Here is a 25,084-nt window from a genome sequence, read left to right as displayed (position 1 = left end):
TTATTAGAAGAGAAGGCAAGAAATGTGGGGAAAAAAGCATAAATATAGTTGCAAGTACAGAAAATTCCTGGAACAACCTCATGCTGATCAGAATGTGGTGCAGAAATGGCTAAGAAAAGGTGAATTTAAACCAAAAGATGGAAGGTTAATATTGATGTCCCAGGACGTACACGTTGATCTACAAAGTCCAATGAACACATGGGAGAAAAAGACAAGTACAGATTCTATAAAATGGAACTGGAAACAATTTCACATCTTGTTGCTGGGCGTAATACAATAGTGGCAGAAGCCTGTACAGTGAAAGGCATAATAATGTGGCAAGACTGCTGCACTGGGAATTATGCAAACATTGCAATATTTAAGTAGCTGAGAAGCATTGGAAACATAAACCACAATAAAAAAGATGCAAGAAAACCAGATATAGTAGTCCATGAAAAGAAGACAAAAGTAGCATTAATCATTGAAATTGAAACACCCAGTGAGTACAGTGTTTTATGTACTGAGAGAGAGAGACAGTCATAAAATACCAGAATGTGCAGGCAGAAGTGAGGGCAATGTGGAAGAAGGACACCCAGACAGTTCCAATAGTAGTAGGAGCAATGGGTCTTATAAAAAGAATTTACAGTTGTACTTAGATATGTTACTAACCCCGTATGAATTGCAGAAGGAGTCCGTTCTGGGCACATTGCTGTGAAGAACACTTTTGGCTAATAGCCGATATTTAAACAAAACTAATTTCATGAACTTTAATCATACTTTGACTTAGGAATGGGGTCCATTCCTGTCATGATACTAGAAATCCAAAAGACTTGGAGAAATTAAACCAGCAAAAACATAATTTTCCCTGTTTCCAGTAGGGGTGTGCAATACTCCTCAGGAAAAAAAAAAGTTTAAAAACTGAGAGTAACAGAAAAATGACATAAAAATATACCTATATTATAAAAGATTTTGTATGATCTCTAGACTGTAATAAATCTACCTCTAAAAGGCAGTCCTTGGTTTTCATCTCTTTATTTATAAACTCACTTTGTATTGAATTTCCCAACTTAAATTTAACTTTTTACAGAGGATTTACTAATAGTATGATCTGGAAAGACCTCTGAAAACATACAGTTACAATTATAACTACAAATAATACAAGCTTTCACAATGTTAACACTTGCTAGCTAAACAAAATCAGCTGATAATTAAAATAAGGAACAGGTGCTCTTTGGAATGACTCAACAAATAGTTAAATCTGTAGCAACATGTCCATGTATGTGTAGTTACAGAGATTTAGCTTAAATGTAAAGAAAGCACTCCCTCCATACCTGGGTGTTGTACTTACCATGTCTTTGGACTTTCCATGTAGTGATGAGCAAAGACTTAGAAAATTTTAATTCATTAAAGAAACTGCATTTCACTGCAGTGAAGTTCACCCAGGGAAAGGTGACCATAATTCTTAGATTGGACTGGACATAAATGTAAAAAGGATCATAATACAGAAAAGGGCATAAATATACCTGATAAGCAATGAGGACAGGGGTGGGGTGGATTGGGTTATGTAAATAATGCTTTCCAGATGTGAACAGTTAATCATACTGAGTCAGCATACAGGCACCAGTGACATAATAACATAAGAAAATCTCATGGCAGAGCTTTATAGGCAGATGGAAGAAGAATACATGAATCCACCTTGGACAATGTGACTAAGTGATTTGGACATATTAATCCATGTCTCCCTCCAGTCTATATAGACAGAAGCCAGAAAATTGACCACAAATAATTCTTAAGTGTTACAGAGTGGTAAAATAACAAGTAACAGTCACCGTAGACAGTGTAAAAAGTGACTTTCTCCAGATGTATACTGTTACAAATAATAAAGGCATGCTTTCAGATTGAGTGAAAAAACAGAACACACAAAAAATATACACCTTGACCCACACTGCAAAATAAAATGACAATTTCATCAATATCCCAAAATAAACTTTATCAGAATTAATTCTCTTGAAGTCTTTTTTTTAAGATATAGATGAAAACTCTAAATAAAAAAAATGTGTTTTTTCTTTGATGTGAGCCAATGTCTATATTTTCATTTATTAGTTTTTCACATTACACATTCTTGCATAGATGTTTTTGTATTCTGATCAATTGAAAGTAATTTATACTCCAGTTTTTTTTAGGGTGTTCAAATACTTGCAAATCTGCACAAAAGTGAATGTTATAGTTGAGGACACGTACTTTCTAAAACTCTGCTAGGAGATGTATATATACATAAAAGATGCACAATGCTTTTAGAGAGAGAGAGAGAGGAAGATGTTTTATTAATGTGATTTTATATTGTGTTTGATTACTTTATTACAGTTTCAGCAATAGTGGTGAAATTAAATGCACTGCTAATTGCTGAGAAAGGTCAAAGGTGATAAACCTGGAGGGATTCAAACAATGAATGTATTTAATAGCAGTGCACAGAATCAGAGGTGCACTGCAACAATACTGTAATAACACTCAGTATTGATCTCAGGGAATATTATACATGTATTTATTTATTAGCATTTGAGCACAAGGTCCTTTTTCAACAGCAGCCCAGGAGAAAAGCTGCACCCAAAATGTATGCATTATGTTTGCAAAAGTCTACAGCAGAAAAGATGAGTATTAGACTAATAAACATATTACTAACAATTATTGGTTACTGGTTAGAAAATAAAAAGTACATATTATAGAAATAAGTAAGTTGTTTTAACTAATAATCCAAAAGAGAAAAGAAATATAATATCTTGTGATGGAGTTATAGACGTTGGGTACATAGGAGGAGTTATTAGTTGTTATGATTAGTAATGGGTGTTTGACTGTTCAGCAGAGGGCGTTGTTGGTAGTTTAGTGGTGAATTACGTTGCAGTTGCTGAGGTTGTTGTTGTGTCTTTCAGCTTTTCCCGGTTAGGGGTCGCCACAGCAGAACTCCGGTCTGCTAATGATTGGCAGTAGATTTTTACATGCCGAGTTGCCAGCCCTGATCCACAACCTTCAACGAAGGTACGCCCATTCACTCATGTCTCCACAGAAGACGCTTTTAGCTGAGAATCAAACAGAGCAACGTCTTACTGTGAGGCGACAACGCTACTGCAGCAATTTACCTGATTTGTAGATTAGGTTGTGTGTACTGATTAATTGAGAGAAAGTTATGGTATGTTGCAGTTCTGTCCATTAAAGTTGTTTTTGAGCTAAGCAGCACTGACATATGGTATATTTTATTGTAGCATTGTTTGAGCAGGTGGGATTGGATGACTTGCAGATTTATAACAATGGGAGAACCATATAGAAGGGTTGGGAGTTGATAAGTTGTGGCACTTGTTTTCCTGGCCTCATCTGTAAGGCAAGGCTTTATCATATAGATGGCTCTGAGTTTTTGATGTTTTTTTACTGTTTTAGATGAAAGTCAGATTTCATATTTTCATCAGTTATAATCGGTAGTTTGTGTGGGCTACTAGTTCAGTTTTGGTACAGTAGGAAGAGGTTATGTTCTAGAGATTCTAGTGGTGAGTGAATTGCTTGGGTGAATAGAACTAGCTTAGATTTTTTTTTTTTTAGTTTAAAAGTAGCTCCAAGTCAAGAAGCCAATTTTCAATAGATAGTAGGTCTTCCTAGGTTATCATTTGCTGTTTTTCCCCACAGATTCTTGTCAAGGGCAGATTAGGGTTGAGTAATTTGCATACTGGATGAAGAAACATGTTTACTTGCAATGCAGAGGTTGTTTATAAAATTTGGAAAGGCTTGGGACCCTTAGGGACACCCACTGGAGCAGTTACAAAGGAAGAGATGCCTGTTTGCCATTTACTGGCCTGTTGTTTGCCAGTATGATAGCTGTTAAACCAGAAGAGAGTTGTTGGGCCTAGTCCTGCTGAAGAGAGTCTACATAACAGATGTTGGTGGGATACGGTAGCAAAGGTCTAAAATACTGCAGATACAAGGTTGCCCTTGTGTCTGCCTTGATTGATAGAGTTGGTGAAGTTAAGAAGGGCAGAAATAGTGCTGCACTGAGGACAAAATCCATGATGTATGGAAGATAGGAGCTTATTATCAGAGAGACGGTTAAGTAGTTGGGTTTGGATAGATTTTTCGAAAGACATGACAGAATGACGACTGGACAATAATTTGAGATAACTGTGGAATTCCCACCTTTATGCAGAGGTAATATGTAAGACTTTTTCTAGAGCTCTGTGACACAGCTTTCTCTAATTGGGTGGTTGACTTATTTGGACACAGGATGGGCCATGGCATCAACTGCAGGCATGATTTGTTCTGATGGTAGTTTGTCTGTGAAAGAGTTGGGTTTTATCTTGAGGAGAAGTCTGGAAAAGTACAGTCTGGAAATCCAGTTTATTGATGAATTGAGTAGGTTCAAGGTGTGGGGGAGGGGCTGTAGTTTATAATAGGATGTTACACCATTGATGAAATTGAGCTGAATTCACTGTAGGTGCTTTCAGGGTGATTACTTAAGGAAGGATTTGGTTGAGGAGACTAATCTGGGCCAAGAATCTGATTGTCTGAAGGCTAGAATAATTTAGGGTTGAATGAAGTAGATGTTTGCAGGTGTATATAATAACACTTTTTCATCTAATTTAATTTTGATTATATATGTTTCTCATCTCTTTATATTTCAGTAAGTTAGTTCAGTTTTATTGTTCTTCTGTCCCTTTGATTCATTAAATGCTTAGCTTGAGCTGATAGCTGTGGAGATGGATTAAGTTTTATTCTTTTAATTTTGATAAAGGATAGTTAGGTTAGCATGTTTAGAAAAATAGTATTGAAATAGTGCTGAATAAGGATACTACTGCATATGGTTAGAGGGTGTGTAACGGTTTCCAGCTCACAGATTTTAGATTAGCGATCAGTGTCTGTTTAGAAGGTGGACAGGTTATGTACATAGTTGTATTGATAGATCTTGTGGGCACTAATATGTGAAGTGGGAGGTTATCAATTAAGGTGTCAGGGAGTGAGCCTGTGGAAATAATGTTGCTTGGGGTGTGTGATGCCTGTGCACTGGCCCAGCAATCAAGGAGCCTCAATCCTCACCACTAACACCAGTAAGGGGCATCCATATAGGGAAAGGATAATAAATACACACACAGTAAAGTACAATTTCCCTTTAGAGCACACAGAGATCACAGTCAGTCTGGGGCTGGTTTCTCCCTTTCAATCCAGGTACCCAATAAGACTTCCCACTGGTACAGCTATAGGGTCCAGATCTCTGCCTAGTGGGCAAGCTAAAACCTCCAGCACCCTCTCTGTCCAATCAGTGCTTCGTGTCCCTGCCCAAGTAACTGACACTCACACTTTGAGATAAGAGTTTATACAACCACATAGACACTCCTTGGGAAGGCTGGCACAGGTTCTCCAGTTGTGCCACTTTTACCCAGACTACCCAGCTAATATTTATCAGCTACTCAAAGGCCTTTATGAAAGGGTGTCCAATTATAGTGTGCAATATTATTATCCAAATGGTAAGTGCAACCAAATAGTCAAGACGTATTTGGAGTGACTTGGTACAATATCACTATATACATGCAATGTACTCTTAAAACTTAAATTATCTCTACACAAAACAGCCACAGTTGAAAGGGTTAAAATATTTAATAATAAATAATAAAAACACGAGACAATGCTTCTTACTACACAGTGCTAGTCAAGAGTTCAGAGATCACAGTGAAATACTTAAAAGAATACAGTAGAAAAGTTCTGACATCACAGATAAACAAACAAGTCTAATCTTCCTATTTCCTAGCTATATCTAAAAGAAAACACAGTTCTAAAATCTTACTTACATATAAACACAGGCAGAGATCTGATGAGTTGGATGTTCTCAAGACAAATGTTCTCATGCTCTCATTCTTTCTGTCCTTAAATTGATAACACAGTACCACTGATTCATTTCAGATTACATCATTTCTTTCTGGTTCCCAGGCTAACAGACTCTTAGAGGTTAATAGCCCCTTTGATCTTGCAGCTGGTCAGGAACCAGAGCAATAAAATAAATTATACATGCAAATTCTAGCCATTAACTCTGGCCTCAAAACAATAGGCAGAATTCCTTCATCCACACATATCGGCTCCGAGTTTTGGCATCAAAGAATTGACTTATTAGCTTTGTTACAGCAGAGTGCACTGTTGTTACATTTTTGCAGTTTCACATTTAGCACCATTTTTTTCCCATTTAAGAGTGCAAGCCTGTGGCTTATATTAAGATTTACAAATGACAGAATTATCTACTAAATTCTATCTGGCTAGGCTGGCAGCCTTCACCTATCTTCACAGGGTGGTAGTCAGGATCTAGTCTAATGTAGATGTTGTCTTACTCTTTTTGTTGTATCTAATTGTTGTTGTGGTAATTAATTGATAAAAGCCATAAAGGCTGATGGCATTGTTATGTAATGTTGAGATTACCTAGTATTATAGTTTCCCGATGGATGGAAGTTGGAGAGCCAAGAAAATAGTTTTCAGATATATCATTATTATTATCTGGGGAATGTAAATTCCCACTATGTTTACTGTTCTGCATTTACTGATTTTGAATGAATATATGAGGATTTCAGCATTTTTGATTGGCAGGGGGTGGTTAATGGGATGGAGAGATAAGTTGATAATGTTTTAGGAAAACATTGCACTGTATCTGCCCTACCCTTTTTTGTGATCTGATGATATTACAGGTGGGAAATATTTCTTGTCTTTTGTATCTTGCTGAAGCCATGTTTCTGTAACTATAATGATATATGTGGATTGCTGGGCTATCCATCTGCGAACTTCAGCTTGCTTGTTTTCAATGCTTTTTAAGTTAACATTAATCAAGAGAAGGTATTTAGCAGCGTTAAGAGTGGGAGTATTTATTGGGTGGTGTAGTTGGCCTGGATTTGGATAAACATCTCCGCAAAGGTTAAATGTGAGCTTGAAGTATTGGTGGGTATAAGGCCACTTTTGTTTAAGTTTTAATGTAGGTGAAAGTGTGTTAGGTAGAGGGTTAAGTGAACATTGAACATGTTTCTTTGAAGAGGTAAATAATAGCATGAGGGTGGGGTTGGCAGTTCTGGAGAAGTGTCATGAGAAAGTGTTTGAAGGGGTTGTATATGAGGTAGGGAATAGTCGATTATGATATAGGATATGTTTGTAGAAAGTTGTTATGTAGGTGAGCAATGACAACTAGTACTATTATTAGTTGTGCTAATAACATGGTGAGTATTGGAGATAAACTGTGTCACAAGTTAGGCTTTAGTGGTGTAGGTAGTAGTGGGAGGAAGTTATTGAAACAGATGAATGTGGAAGAGCTAAAGTTTGTACGATGCTAAAAGCGAGATAAGAACTAGTAACTTAATTGTAGAAGAACTGTGTAAGTAAGGTGAAATTCAAGTAGGTCTTTAAGAAGGGAGTGGTTTGTCTAAAGAGTTGAGTGGACAGAAGTAATATATAAATGATTATATGTGAGGGGAGCAAAGCAACAACATCTCCCAAGGCAGTGCAAGCTAAACAGTGATTGCATGCATAGTTTAGTGATCTTTCCCAAGGTAAGAAATCCCTTACTTCTTATCTGTTATACTTTCAGTTCTACAATTTATGTATAAGGAGTAGTGATCTAATGCATGCTTTCAGAGTACAAGGCCTATCTTATTCTATCCGAATGTTTTTACTGTAGTACACTTTTAAGTAGTAAAGTTCTGCAAACATTACAAATCTACAAGTGACTTTTCCTCAGTTAGCTACACTTTTATGCACAAATGTTTCCAAGAGCAAAGAAGTGCAAAGTGTGATGCAGCGTGTGTCATTTATATGGAAGAGCAAAGTGTGACGCGGTGTGTGTCATTTATATGGAAGTGCAAGGTGTAATAATTTATATGGAAGTACAAAGTGTGATGCAGTGAGTGCCGTTTATGTGTAAGTGCAAGGTGTAATGCAGTGTGTGTCATTGATATGGAAGTGCAAGTTGTGATGTGGTATATGTCATTTATATGGAAGTGCAAAATGTGATGCAGTGTGTGTCATTTATATGGAAGTGCAAGGTGTAATGCATTGTATGTTATGGATATGGAAGTGCAAGGTGTGATGCAGTGTATGTCATTTATATGGAAGTGCAAAGTGTGATGCAGTGTGTATCACTTATATGGAAGTGCAAGGTGTGATGCGGTGTGTGTCATTTATATGGAAGTGCAAAGTGTGATGCGGTGTGTGTCATTTATATGGAAGTGCAAAGTGTGATGCAGTGTGTATCATTTATATGGAAGTGCAAGGTGTAATGCAGTGTGTGTCATTCATATGGAAGTGCAAGGTATAATGCAGTGTGTGTCATTGATATGGAAGTGCAAGGTGTAATGCAGTGTGTGTCATTGATATGGAAGTGCAAGGTGTGATGCAGTGTGTGTCATCTATATGGAAGTGCAAAGTGTGATGCAGTGTGTGTCATTTATATGGAAGTGCAAAGTGTGATGCAGCGTGTGTCATTTATATGGAAGTGCAAGGTGTAATGCAGTGTATGTCATTGATATGGAAGTGCAAGGTGTGATGCAGTGTGTGTCATTTATATGGAAGTGCAAGGTGTAATGCAGTGTGTGTCATTGATATGGAAGTGCAAGGTGCGATGAGGTGTGTGTGTCATTTATATGGAAGTGCAAAGTGTGATGTGGTGTGTGTCATTTATATGGAAGTACAAAGTGTGATGCAATGTGTGTCATTTATATGGAAGTGCAAGGTGTAATGCAGTGTGTGTCATTGATAATGAAGTGCAAGGTGTGATGCAGTGTGTGTCATTTATATGGAAGTGCAAAGTGTGATGCATGCATTGTGTGTCATTTATATGGAAGTGCAAAGTGTGATGCAGTGTGTATCATTTATATGGAAGTGCAAGGTGTAATGGAGTGTATGTCATTGATATGGAAGTGCAAGGTGTGATGCAGTGTGTTTCATTTATATGGAAGTGCAAGGTGTAATGCAGTGTCTGTCATTGATATGGAAGTGCAAGGTGTGATGCAGTGTTTGTCATTTATATAGAAGTGCAAAGTGTGATGCAGTGTGTATCATTTATATGGAAGTGCAAGGTGTGATGCAGTGTGTGTCATTTATATGGAAGTGCAAAGTGTGATGCGGTGTGTGTCATTTATATGGAAGTGCAAAGTGTGATGCAGTGTGTGTCATTTATATGGAAGTGCAAAGTGTGATGCAGTGTGTATCATTTATATGGAAGTGCAAGGTGTGATACGGTGTGTCATTTATATGAAAGTGTAAAGTGTGATGCAGTATTTGTCATTTATATGGAAGTACAAAGTGTGATGCAATGTGTGTCATTTATATAAAAGTGCAAGGTGTAATGCAGTGTGTGTCATTTATATGGAAGTGCAAGGTGTGATGCAGTGTGTGTCATTTATATGGAAGTGCAAAGTGTGATGCGGTGTGTGTCATTTATATGGAAGTGCAAAGTGTGATGCAGTGAGTGTCATTTATATGGAAGTGCAAAGTGTGATGCAGTGTGTCATTTATATGGAAGTGCAAAGTGTGATGCAGTGTGTGTCATTTATATGGAAGTGCAAGGTGTGATACGGTGTGTGTCATTTATATAGAAGTACAAAGTGTGATGCAGTGTGTGTCATTTATATGGAAGTGCAAGGTATGATGCAGTGTGTGTCATTCTTATGGAAGTGCAAGGTGTGATGTAGTGTGTGTCATTTATATGAATGTGCAAAGTGTGATGCTGTGTGTGTCATTTATATGGAAGTACAAAGTGTGATGCAGTGTGTGTGTCATTTATATGGAAGTGCAAGGTATGATGCAGTGTGTGTCATTCTTATGGAAGTGCAAGGTGTGATGCAGTGTGTGTCATTTATATGAAAGTGCAAAGTGTGATGCTGTGTGTGTCATTTATATGGAAGTGAAAAGTGTGATGCAGTGTGTGTCATTTATATGGCAGTGCAAGGTATGATGCAGTGTGTGCCATTTATATGGAAGTGCAAAGTGTGATGCAGTCTGTCATTTATATGGAAGTACAAAGTGTGATGCAGTGTGTGTCATTTATATTTATTTATTTATTTATATGGAAGTGGCACTAAGATATTTGGAGAATACAATGACACTGGTTAAAATGGAGATTTGATTTGATGATGGTTGTTGAATTGCAGGGGTTCAACTGGAAATATACGTTTTCATTTTATAACTTAGTATTGCATATATGTTATGAGCAATTCATTTAACTAAAGTGACCACTGTGTCAGTAGAATTGCCCATTGTCAAGGTGCAGGTGGCCAGCAAGACTTTAGAGAGACATGCTGCTAGTCTAAAACCTTGCAGTGGGCCATTTTATAGCTATTTAGTGATAGAAACACACTGCAGGGCCCAGTAAATTAATGTCTTCCACAAAACAAAAATCTGTTTTACGGTAAAGATGAATACCAGACTTTGCCAAGTTTACATTGCAGTTCATATGTGTAATGCATAAATGATTTTCGTTGCCCTGTAGACAATTTCAGTTAGTCCTTATAACTTGTTGATGTCCAAAGTGGGTATAAGAGTTGGTTTAAAATGTAAAGACTTTTCACTTAAACCTTGGCCAATAATGCACTGCCTGGGATAGTGTGATCATGTGATTTATGCAAGGAGGTTTTTACAGGTTACCCTCACTGACTTCCTTGAATCAGAGGGTGAGGTGTTGGAAACAATTCTGTCATTAATGCATCACCTGTTAATTTAAGGATGTTAATCAATGAGAATCAGTTACTGTTACTGAGCTTAGAACATAACCTGCTATTAAATGGAAGTTAACTAGAAACTATAGTTTTGAGACAGCTAGACATATTTTTGAGATAGCTAGAGTGCATTTGTTTGCACTTGAACCAGCAGTACGAGATAAGAGAGACATAATTCCTCTTAAGCTGTGTGGCACCTATATGATTCACACAGCTTTAAAAACCTGCATGGCTTTCTATACAACCTCTCTCTCTCTCTCTCTCTCTTTCCCAGGGGAGAAAAACTGATGTTGCCTTGACAAATGAACTTGAGCAGTGAATATTTATAATTCTGTTTACATTTTCAAACTAAGTTTTTTGTGAAGCTTCTAGTTTCTAGTCCAGCAATGGGCAGGCATCAGTTCTGATTTATGTAATAAGTTCAGATTTTTCAATTTAGTCTTTCAACATAATGGTTTCACTACTAATTTAAATTTGTGCAATCATGAAGTTCTTATTATCCCTAGCCCTTAGTTTCACCTTCTGCACATGAGAATTTTTTTCAGTGTTTTTTTTTCTAATTGCATCCTTCAGTTTGGTTAGGAAATCTTTCTCTATACCGAACATAGATGGTGTGCAGTAGATTTCTATAATATTGCATTCAGTACCACCACTGATATTAATTAATATATAAATAATTTCCAATGGTGAGTTGTTTTCTTGGCTTTTAACCTGTATGTTTTCCTTTACATACTTTCAAACAGAATTACCTATCCCACTGCATCTGCAACAATAAAGGAGGTATGCCTTGGGATTTGTGATATACATTTGTGTCCTTAAAGCCACTTTTCACTGACTGACAGATATCAACATATTCAACAATGAAGAAAGCTTCTAAATCACTTATTTTATTTTTGAGATTTCAGTCATATAGCAAAGTTAACTTTCTCTGTGACTTTTTATATTGTACATTTTTCATTTTCATAATCGAGGGTACTTAAGATGTTAGTACTTTTTACCTACAACTCTTAGAATAAGATGATTTGTATTAATAAGCATTTACTGAGGAACATGATACCTGTAGCTACAATACCTGGCACTGCTGCATTTAATTATAATTAAATTTGTCATTTTACCACCAAGGATTAAGTTTAGTAGGAAAGGACAACCCTACCTCTCAACTGTCCCTGATTTTTTGGGATATCCCTAAGTTTGACTCAAATTGGTTTGACTCCAACACTAATCTACCCTCAATAACAAACCTAACTAAGGTTAGTACTTTTTCTAAAGTATTTCTGCTTAAACTGTTTAATTCAGCTGTACTGGGTCATTAGCACCAAACTTCTCAGCCCTTAAATAAGGCTCCTAATGCTAAAAAGTTCCACCAAATTGTAGTGTTAAAGTTGCCGTCTGTGTTTAAAAACAGAACATAGATTAGAATTTAAAGTAAGTACTATATACTGCTGACCTGGGTCTAAAGGCACCATTTAGGCTGTCCCCCACAGTAATTTGGCTTTCTCCATATTTTTAAAATTAGCTAGTTTGCCCCCAGTATCTTCTTTCTTACACCTAAAATGATATCCTGAACACAGTAATTTCACTCTGCGCTCCCTCACATAGCCCTGAAAATTATACCCTGCAGCTATAAAATTAACCTGCAAGTGTAGAAAATACAGCTTAAACATAGTCTATAAACTGGTGCAAAAAAAACAAATTAAAAATACGGCCAAACATACAACCAAGCCTCTTACTGTTGCTGTCTGTGTTTAAAAACAGAACATAGACTAGAATTTACAGCAAGTACAACAGCAAGAAAAAGCCTTTTACTTTAATCACAGGCTCTGAGGATTCCTCTGGTGTGGTTAGCCCCTTACATGTACCCCTCCCCTGCCTTGCTAACAATCCAAGGTTACATAACCACCTCATTTAGCCTCCATTTTTCAAACTCTCCAGTGCTCCTGACCCAGATGGCTGTCCTGCTATAAACTTGGTGTGTAATTTTGTGTTACTGACTCTTTGATTAAATACAACTATAAATTTAATAATAAGAGAAATATTATGCTGACTCTGAATGTTTAAAAGTGCATTAATACATGAGGCTGACAAATGGTTTGGGTAACTGCTTTTGTGCTTTTTTGCTGCTGCTAAACTGAAGTGATTGTTGGTGGATCAGTGTAACTTTGTCGAATGCACTGGGCAACTTATTTTGTGCTTTCTTGTTGCTGCTAAACTGAAATGATTGTGGATCAGTGTAACTTTGTTGCAGTATTTAGCATACTTCTTAAATCCTAGACTCTGTACAAACAGTCTACTTCTCAATGGTAGTAGCATTTGGGCTTTATTTTCAGGCTAAAGTGGATCAGTGTAACTTTGTTGCCTTTCCTTGGAGTTTTTGGATTATTTGTTGCAGTATTTAGTATACTTCTTAAATACTAGCCTCTGTACAAACAGCCTACTTTAATGGTAGTATAAATCTGGGCTTTATTTTCAGGCTAAAGATATAACATGCTGTATGCAGAATAGTGTGACCCTGATTAGCGTTTCATCTTATACGTGCTATTTCCTGCTTATTTGTTCTATTTAACTACCAAATACATTAAACTGTTTCTTAGGGCAGTGTAGTGTACTATTGATGTAAGGATTATGCTTTTTCTCAGAGTCGCTGTGTTATATATGGCATGAAACACTGTTCAATCAATTTTGTTTTGCTATAGTTCTATTTCTGCTGATGAACTAACACTAAATATCTATTATTAGGTATTATCTCTTCTCATGGCGTCTACCCTGAAAGGCTCGCACAGTTAGAAGGTCTGCATCCAGTTGGGAATTTTTTTAAAAATAAAAATAAAATGGACAGCCACACTGGTCTACCCTCGATAACAAACCTAACTAAGGTTAGTACTTTTTCTAAAGTCTTTCTGCTTAAACTGTTTAATTCAGTCGTACTGGGTCAGCAATACCAAACTTCCCATCCCTTAAATAAGGCTCCTAATGCTAAAAAGTTACACTAAATTGTACCGTTAAAGTTGCTGTCTGTGTTTAAAAACAGAACATAGATTAGAATTTAAAGCAAGTACTGTATACTGCTGACCTGGGTCTAAAGGCACCTTTTAGGCTGTCCCCCACAGTAATTTGGCTCCCTCCATATTGTTAAAATTAGCTAGTTTGCCCCCAGTATCTTCTTTCTTACACCTAAAATAATACCCTGAACACAGTAATTTCACTCTGCTCTCCCTCACATAGCCCTGAAAATTATACCCTGCAGCTATAAAATTAACCTGCAAGTGTATAAAATACAGCTTAAACATAGTTTATAAATTGGTGCAAAAAACAAATTAAAAATACAGCCAAACATACAACCATACATACCAAAAGCCTAAGGAAATACTTGGAGTCAGTGTTAGCCCTGCTCTGCTTGCCCTCGCTGTGCTCAGGCTTGCTCCTCTCCTCTCCCTGCCCCCAATTCCCACCCACCCCCACTAGTGCTACATTTAAACTAAATTTAGCAACTCCCCTCATGCTAAGTACCAATCAGTGCCTCATACATCACTGAACAGCCCTCCTCTTAACCCATTTCCTTCTTTACCATTCTTCCACTCCCTGTTAGCACACTCAACCATAAAAAATTGGCCCTCCCCCCTAACAAAATGCAAGCAAGTAAAAAATACTAATTATCCTACTGCCTATACTATTTCTATTTTACCATCTTACTGCCTACGAACAAAAACTTGACCATGGTATTCACTACCCAAATGGTCAAACAGCCACCCACAACTTCACACATAACACCAAACAGTTTACCATCCCCAGCACACTGAATCTACCACCCTAAACAAAATATCACCCCTGTAAAGCCACAAAACATAATCCTAAAGACAAAGACTATATAAAACTTATAAACAAACTCCTAAAGCTTAGAGTATCCTGTCACTATAACCTTATAACACATGGGGACATCCATCCCAACCCTGGCCCACCCACACCCAATAACCTTCACTCCCCTACCACAACCCCCATAGTCAAGGTACCCCTTTCTACTCCCACTAGTTCCCTCCTAGCATTTCACCTAAATATTAGAAGTATTAACAATAAGATTCCCAACCTACATGCCCTCCTAGCAACCCACTCCCCAGACATTGTGTCTTACAGAAACCTGGCTAAACCCAGTACTACTGACAATGAGATACTACCTCCAGGATATAATATTCACCGGTTAGACTGTACTAACCTAGTACTACTGATAATGAGATACTACCTCCAGGATATAATATTCACTGGTTTGACCGTACTAACCTAGTACTACTGATAATGAGATACCACCTCCAGGATATAATATTCACTGGTTAGACCATACTAACCTAGTACTACTGATAATGAGATACTACCTCCAGGATATAATACTCACCGTTTAGACCGTACTAACCTAGTACTACTGACAATGAGATACCACCTCCAGGATATAATATTCACCGGTTAGACCGTACTAACCTAGTACTACTGATAATGAGATACTACCTCCAGGATATAATATTCACCGGTTAGACTGTACTAACCTAGTACTACTGATAATGAGATACTACCTCCAGGATATAATATTCACTGGTTAGACTGTACTAACCTAGTACTACTGATAATGAGATACTACCTCTAGGATATAATATTCACCGGTTAGACAGTACTAACCTAGTACTGCTGATAATGAGATACTACCCCCAGGATATAATATTCACCGGTTAGACCGTACTAACCTAGTACTACTGATAATGAGATACTACCTTCAGGATATAATATTCACCTGTTAGACTGTACTAAGCTAGTACTACTGATAATGAGATACTACCTCCAGGATATAATATTCACCAGTTAGACTGTACTAACCTAGTACCACTGATAATGAGATACTACCTCCAGGATATAATATTCACTGGTTAGACCGTACTAACCTAGTACTACTGATAATGAGATACTACCCCCAGGATATAATATTCACCGGTTAGACTGTACTAACCTAGTACTACTGATAATGAGATACTACCTCCAGGATATAATATTCACCGGTTAGACCGTACTAACCTAGTACTACTGATAATGAGATACTACCTCCAGGATATAATATTCACCGGTTAGACTGTACTAACCTAGTACTACTGATAATGAGATACTACCCCCAGGATATAACATTCACCGGTTAGACCGTACTAACCTAGTACTACTGATAATGAGATACTACCTCCAGGACATAATATTCACCAGTTAGACTGTACTAACCTAGTACTACTGATAATGAGATACTACCTCCTGGATATAATATTCACTGGTTAGACTGTACTAACCTAGTACTACTGATAATGAGATACCACCTCCAGGATATAATATTCACTGGTTAGACTGTACTAACCTAGTACTACTGATAATGAGATACTACCTCCAGGATATAATATTCACCGGTTGGACCGTACTAACCTAGTACTACTGATAATGAGATACCACCTCCAGGATATAATATTCACCGGTTAGACATTACTAACCTAGTACTACTGATAATGAGATACTACCTCCAGGATATAATATTCACCGGTTAGACTGTACTAACCTAGTACTACTGATAATGAGATACCACCTCCAGGATATAATATTCACCTGTTAGACTGTACTAACCTAGTACTACTGATAATGAGATACTACCTCCAGGATATAATATTCACCGGTTAGACCGTACTAACCTAGTACTACTGATAATGAGATACTACCTCCAGGATATAATATTCACCGGTTAGACCGTACTAACCTAGTACTACTGATAATGAGATACTACCTCCAGGATATAATATTCACCGGTTAGACAGTACTAACCTAGTACTACTGATAATGAGATACTACCTCCAGGATATAATATTCACTACTAACCTAGTACTACTGATAATGAGATACTACCTCCAGGATATAATATTCACGGTTAGACTGTACTAACCTAGTACTACTGATAATGAGATACTACCTCCAGGATATAATATTCACCAGTTAGACTGTACTAACCTAGTACTACTGATAATGAGATACTACCTCCAGGATATAATATTCACCGGTTAGACCGTACTAACCTAGTACTATTGATAATGAGATACTACCTCCTGGCTATAATATCCACCGGTTATACCGTACTAACCTAGTACTACTGATAATGAGATACTACCTCCAGGATATAATATTCACTGGTTAGACTGTACTAACCTAGTACTACTGATAATGAGATACTACGTCCAAGATATAATATTCACCGTTAGACTGTACTAACCTAGTACTACTGATAATGAGATACTACCTCCAGGATATAATATTCACCGGTTAGACAGTACTAACCTAGTACTACTGATAATGAGATACTACCTCCAGTATATAATATTCACCGGTTAGACCGTACTAACCTAGTACTACTGATAATGAGATACTACCTCCAGGATATAATATTCACCGGTTAGACCGTACTAACCTAGTACTACTGATAATGAGATACTACCTCCAGGATATAATATTCACCAGTTAGACTGTACTAACCTAGTACTACTGATAATGAGATACTACCCCCAGGATATAATATTCACCGGTTAGACCATACTAACCTAGTACTACTGATAATGAGATACTACCTCCAGGGTATAATATTCACCGGTTAGACCGTACTAACTTAGTACTACTGATAATGAGATACTACCTCCAGGATATAATATTTACTGGTTAGACTGTACTAACCTAGTACTACTGATAATGAGATACCACCTCCAGGATATAATATTCACCGGTTAGACCGCACTAACCTAGTACTACTGATAATGAGATACTACCTCCAGGATATAATATTCACCGGTTAGACCGTACTAACCTAGTACTACTGATAATGAGATACTACCTCCAGGATATAATATTCACCAGTTAGACCATACTACAAGGAAAGGAGGTGGGATAGCAGTCCTTTACAAAAATACTTTAACTGTTAATAGAGACACCGTTCAACCACCCCAATTCAGTAATGCAGAACTCCTCATAACCAAACTACAGATAAACCAGAACAAATGATTGAGCATTGTTTGTGCTTACATTCCACCAGGCAACAACTTAAATACCCTAGAGGATATTCTGTACTATACATAGTTCTTGGTGACTTCAATATCGACTGGCACCCCTGCTCCTCCAAACCCCCCTCACCCCTATAAACTTATCTGGGTTTAAACAGACCATAACCTCTCCTACTAGGATAAACAAACCGACCAACAGGGATAGTATCCTAGACTGGATCCTAGTTAATAACCAACCCTAACTGTACACAGCTGGCACTCTCCCTGATGACCTTAGCGACCATTTACTAACCTATATTATAAAACATAAGGCAGGAAACCCTCACCAGACCAAATATAAAACACTTAGAAATTGGAGAAACTTTGACGCTGCTATATTCCTAAATGAACTAAAAGCAGTTGACTGGTCAAAATTAAAAAATCTACCATTAGAAGAGGCTATAGCTCACTTTAACACCAAATTCCTAAGTATCCTTGATTCCCATGATCCAGCACGTACAATAAAATCTAGATCAAGCACAGCACCATGGCTCACAAAAGATACCAAATCTAAAATCAAAACTAGAAACAGAGCCTGGGTCAGCTGGAGAACAACTAAAGCCCCACTTGACCATCTAAAATATTGTCAACTCATGAATGATACAAAAAATCTATTTTACTAGATAAAAAAGCTTCTACCAAAAGCTCCTACAAAAACACCAAAACAATCCTCAAAAGTTCTGGGCAGGCTTAAATCAACTACTTCATCCAGGTCATTCTACCACCCCAACCCCGGCTAACCACACCCATAGTTCCCCAGAGACCATAGCTGGTGCTTATAATAACTTTTACACTGAAATAATCCAATCCCTAGCAAATCAACTAACCCCCACAAATTTAAACCACACCCCTAATCTTCCCACTAATCACCCCCAATTTATCTTCCAACCGATATCCATTAGTTTTATCAAAACACTTCTAAAAAAACTAAAACCTACCACCCTTGCTGCTGACCTCCTCCCTGCAGAGTACCTACAAACAGCTGCAGATGCTATTGCATATCCCATATCTATCCTTATCAACAGAACCTTATCCGAAGGTGCTATCCCCTCCCTCTGGAAAATATCCCATGTCATCCCACTCCATAAAGGTGGTAGCTCCTCAGACATATCCAACTATAGACCCATTGTCATTCTTTCCCCACTAGCCAAAATAATGGAGAAATGTGTACACAAGCAACTAATGCAATACCTTACACAGAATAACTTACTATCCAACTCCCAGCATGGTTTCAGGCCATACCACAGCACCACCTCAGCCCTCCTTTTCTTTTACTAATGCCATAAACCAAAACAGGAATGACAGTAGGCTATCCTCCGCTCTCTTTCTTGACCTATCAATAGCCTTTGACATGGTCAACCATGAACTTCTCATTCTTTCTCTAAAATCTATTTCCCTCAATAAGCACGCAATCCAGTGGTTCCAGTCCTACCTGACTGGTAGACAACATGCGGCACTATGGCAGGGTAAACTCTCCAGCCAGCTACGTCTCACACTTGGTGTCCCTCAAGGCTCCATACTAGGACCATTACACTTCTCTATTTTTATCAACAATCTTCACACTGCTATCCCTAAAGCTACCTGTATTCAATATGCAGATGATTTCACTCTGATCTGCTCAGCCACCACCCTATCCAAACTGCAAATCCTAACCCAAAATACATATAACACTATTGAGAAGTGGCTCCCCAACCAATGTCTACTGCTGAACCCCAATAAAACTAAACTTCTACTCTTCACTCCCAATAGTAGATCTGCCACACTTTCATTCTCTGTCACGTCTAACAATGGTACCACTATCTCCCCAGATCAACACATCAAACTTCTAGGGGTTATCATAGACAATAGTCTCAAATTTGACCTACTGGTCAACAAAACCATACAGACCATCAATAAGAAGCTTGGATCACTGTATAGAAACAAGACATTTTTAACCCCACTGGCTAGGACTGCAATCACCCGGTCACACCTACTCTCTACTCTTTTATATGCCTCGCCTGTACTCTCAAACCTCAACAAATCTGAACTAAGTTAGCTGTCCCATAGCTACAACCATATTGCCAGATTCACCACTGGCTCCACCTATAGAACCCACCACTGCCAGGACCTGAAACAACTAGAGTGGCTAGAACTGCCCTGCTTAATTCAATTTAATCAGCTCTTAATAGCACACAAAATTCTGTACCACCCTGGGGATACCCCCTCACTTATAAATATTAATAAGCCATATAGCAATCTAGGATCTGTACAGATCCCCGAATGGCAACATCACCAAAACAGATTCGGCTGGGCATACTTGCTCGAAAGTGCTTTTCACCGAAGCAACACTTTTGCATAAGTATGCCTGTTGCGGAGGTCGTACTATGGTGCGGATAAGGGAAACTTCCCTTTTCCCCAGTGTAGTGTGACCTCGGAGTGAGAATATTAAAGTAGGGGAGTGAGGGGCACAGCCCCCCAGATGGGGATGCAGGGGGGCTTGCCCCCTTGCAAAAATGTAAATTTAATGTTTTTTTTTAACACACTTTAACAAAAGTGCTTTTCCGGTAAAAGCGCTTTAATAAAGTGTGTTCGGTGATTGTGGATTCGGACTATTGAACTTTCGTTCAGTAGTCCTAGATCAAGCAACCTGAGATCTCTACGGTCAGCCAACAAACTACTGGTCCAAACCCACAAAACTAATAATTCTGCTGGTGAACCCCTGTTTGCCAACTTTGTTGGCAAAACCTGGAATTCGTTGCCAAACTATATGTCCCCACAATCTTCCAAAAGTCTCTTCAAAAAAAAACTTCAAACAGTATCTCAAAGTGAACTAGCTTTGCCCATGTACCAAACCTGATTAATTTATAAACTGAAAGCATAATATGTAAATATCATACGTCACCAAGCTCTACATCCAATCTTATGTATCTTGCTTTTAATTATGTCTGTCCATGAGAATTGTGAGTCCCTACTAGGGAACACTACTAAACGATTGTACATAAACACTTTGTTTTATATTTTCTGTTATCTAACTTCTTGTGTAATCTATGTAAGTTTGTCTATTTGGAGCTTTTCTCCCTGGGCCTCTGCTGAAAATGGGCATGTATCCATTCGGACTATCCCAATAAACAAATCTAAGATAAAATAAAATAAAATAAATAAAATAAATTTTAGCTCTGTCACTCTTAATCCCCTCTCAAACTGGTGATTTTTGGAAAAAGGTGATCAGTTACATTTAATAAATAATGACAGTAATTAGAGTTAAAGACTTTTTACTTCAGAAAAATCTATATTAATTAATATTCTCTTATGCTGTGAATGTCTTAAGTTGAAAGTGCCCCTGATTGTTTTTGATTATTTCTAGATCTGTTCCTGTTTCTGCTGAGCTTTGTCCCTGATTTGTTGAGAGCTATGAAGGCAAACAGGGACAATTGTTAAAATATTAGCATTATTAATTTGAGAAGTTGTAAAAAACAAAAATGTGTAACTTCTTGCTAAAACTATTTAATTGTTCCACAAATATTCCACAGATAAATAAATAAATAAATAAATAAATAAATAAATAAATACATAAGTGTGTTTGTCTTAAAAAAAACAAAGATGTCATCAGATAAAGAAATAATAAAAACAGCTTTTTTACATTTTTCATTTTTTACATTATTTATTTATGAGTTTCACTAGGTTTATAGGATGCACGAGGATTAGTACAGAAAAGAAATATTTACTAACAGCACTTTTATACATTTGTAATGCACTTAACACTTTAAGGGTTTGAAAATGTAATGAAGTCATGTGATTTTTAAATACCTTATAAGCAGCTGGTTTTATTATTTCTTTATTTGACGAAGTCTTTGGTGTTTTAAGATGAAAGCACATATCTGTGGAATATTTCTGGAATAATTAAATGGTCTTAGCAAGAAGTTACATATTTTTGTTTTTTACAATGGTTTGTTTATCATTTGGTTAAAATAATTTGAGAAGTTAACTGAATATTTAATAATATTAATTAATAATATTAATTATTGTCCTGATTTATTATGTGTAATCCATGACCTTTTCTCCCCAAATCACCAGTTTTAGGGTGGATTAGGAGAAACTGAACTACATTTTGAGACAAATTCAGGGACAGTTGAAAGGCATCGTTGTGCCTGGTGGGTTAAAGGGACAAAATCCCAGTTCTCCATACAGTTCATTCCCTCTGACCAAAGTATAAATGTCCCAATTTGTGACATCACTGTCAGTCCCTGCCCACATATACCTTTACTTTGCATACCGTGTCCCATTCGTATTTAGGTTCCAGTGACTAAACAAAGGCATTGCAGCACCTTTTCCCATTTAAAAGATTTTATGTCCCAGGTTGTAGTTGTGCTTTTTTTAACAGTTAAGTAGCTGCCCTGCATTATCCTAGTACTGTGCTGTTACAAGAGGTAAGTGCTAGAGCCTGTCTAATGCTGCTAACCCAAGTTTTAAGGGGAACAGAAGCTTCCAAAGTGGTCTTTTTGATACTTTATTGGTATATTTTCCTTTTGCAGCAAAATAGATGAATCTCTGAGCACTGCATATGGTTTGCTTGCAACAGCCTATCTCAGCACATACACTAAAGGTTAGGAGATTTCACTCTCTCTATCTCATGAATATTAATGTAAATTCTGGCTGCAAAACGCTATGCATCTTCATGGGCAGTAGGTTGCTGGTTGCCCGCAGACAGCTATTAGAGTCTTGGGGGTTGAGAGGGCTGAGAATGACATCAGCTACATCCTGTTACTCTGTGCAGTAAACACTAAACATTGGCCATAGCTCTCAAACTTTTAGCACAAAAAATCTGAACAAAGACAAAAATAATGGGGAGACAAAGCCCCCCAAATAGGGACACATTTTAAATATTGCGCTTAGAAACTGCATTGTTGTAGAACAGTACCTCCCCAGACACACAGCAGCAAGTCCCACCTAAACCCTGCCCACTACCCGGTAATGTGTTTGAATAATGAATTAATATCCATGGTGATGTCTTCACTGGCTTCAAGAATTTTCATCTGGTATTTGCCACGTTAGCAAATGGGGGCACTACAATTCAATAATGGTAAAGAAGCAGCATTGTAACTGGAACTACTGCTGATAGAAGATGCAGTGTATAATGTTAGCGATGAACTGTTTAGTAATATGGATTTATGTATTAAGCAGAAGGTCGTTACACGACACGCATATCTCTCCGATTTAGCCTGATATTGTTTACTAATTTACTGTTTAATAATATAGAGGTGTTCATTAACAAATGCCTGAGTCCTGCCAGAGACAAATGTTATTACTTTGCCTTTGTCCACATTTTACAGGGTTAGGATTAAGGTTAGGCCTTGGGTTAGCCCTAACCCTAATGTTTAAGGTTTTTCAAAGATTCAAAGATTCAAAGTAAACTTTATTGTCATTTAGGACCACACACGTAACCTAAATGAAATTCCATGCATCAGGTCCTTGTTGAGATTAGATACAGAAAGTAAAACCACACATACAAGTATAAGAATGACACAACTAACATACACAATCCTACGCCTAGTACCTGTACAAAAGAACAGAAAAACAGAATTTTTGTACTTGAATACAGAATAAGTCTACCCTCCCCTAAGTTATAATAACTGCCCCATTTCAATAAAAGACACATTACTTATTGCACCTTGCCTAAGTTGTCTGTCTAATATTGTACTTGATAGGGATAATATAAACAAATATTGCACTTGGAATTTGTTTGATATAAGTTATACAACAGACTATAGATGTTTGTGAAGAAAAAAATCAAGAACTGAGTTAATGTTCAGTTCTCTGGGACTTATGCCTGAGTTCAGAAGTCTGATTACTGTTGGGTTGAAACTGTTGTTGAATCTGGCAACCCTGCAGCAAATGCTGCAATATCTTCTACCCCATGCTAGATGCTTAACCAGTTCATTTGCTGGATGCGTGGTGTCTAGTATTATTTTGGTGGCACGTCTGATACTTCTTGCAGAGTAAAGTTGTTGAAATGATGGAAGACTGGTACCCGTTATATTCTCTGCGACCCTCTCCACTCCCTGTAGTGCCTTCTTTTCTTTAGCTGTACAACTACCAAACCAGACTGTGAAGCTGCTGGTGTAGATACTCTCAGTAGCACATTTATAGAAGATAGAGAGTATATGAGGTGGGAGCTTAGCTTTCCTCAGCCTTGTTGAAAAATGCAGGCATTGATGCAGTTTCTTGACCAGCTGGTGTTACTTGACGACAAGAGATCCTCTGATGTGTGTACGCCAAGGAATTTCTTACACTTAACCCTCTTTACATTGTCACCATTGATCAGGAGCGCTGGGTGGTTTGTTTTCTTTTTCCTGAAGTCAGTGATAATCTTTCATCTTGCTTACATTCAGGTCAAAGTTGTTTCCTCACACCAGCTGATCAGATATGCCACCTCCTCTCTGTACGCTCTTTCATCCTTCTTTGGGATAAGCCCCACAACTGTAGTATCATCAGCAAATTAGATGATACGGTTGGCCTTGTGCTTTGCATAGCAGTCGTGGGTCAAGATGGTGAATAATAGTGGATTAAGAACACATACCTGTCGAACTCTGGTGTTAATCTTGATACACTTTGATGTATTCTTATTTGAACTAAGTCTCTGTGGCCTCTTAGTCAGGAAGTCCAGGATCCAATTACAGAGATGTTTACTGACTCCTATATATGTCAGTTTTTCTATCAGCTGCGTTGGTGCCACTGTATTAAATGCTGAACTGAAATTTATGAACAGCATCCTCACATAGTTGTCATTGTCCTCAAAATGTTCAAGAGAGCTGTGTAGTGCTAATAAAATGGCATCGGTTGTGGCTCTGTTGGCTCTGTAAGCAAACTGCAGAGGGTCAAAATTGGGAGGTAGGCACAATGACAAATGCCTTTTGATCAGCCGCTCAAAACATTTCATAACAGTGGATGCCAGAGTAACTGTAGTCATTAAGGTTGGAGGGGGAGGTTTTCTTAGCCAATGGAATAATGTTTGTTTCCTTGTAGCATGAGGGTACTTCCGCCATGGCAAGAGGTGTTAAATATCTTCGTGACTACTGTGTACAGTTGATCAGCACAGTCTTTTAACACCTTGCCCAGTATGTCGTCTGGGCCAGCTTGTGTGATTGACATGCCCAATGGCTGTGATGTCCATTAGGTTTGGATCCAAGATTGTTCTGTAGACACAAGTCTCCTCTAAGTAGTCTGTATGCTACTGAGTACAGTGACAGTACCTTCCATAGTTAACTACTCACCTCCTCTGTACTGAGTTTGAGCACAGTATCCTTCTCATCAGTGGGTAGT

The sequence above is a fragment of the Protopterus annectens genome, chromosome 13.part0 (genome assembly GCF_019279795.1).
Source record: "Protopterus annectens isolate FY-2018-M chromosome 13.part0, PAN1.0, whole genome shotgun sequence".
In the NCBI taxonomy this organism is placed as follows: Eukaryota; Metazoa; Chordata; order Ceratodontiformes; family Protopteridae; genus Protopterus; species Protopterus annectens.
The sequence above is the reverse complement of the archived record's forward strand: the minus strand, read 5'-3'. Positions refer to the sequence as shown.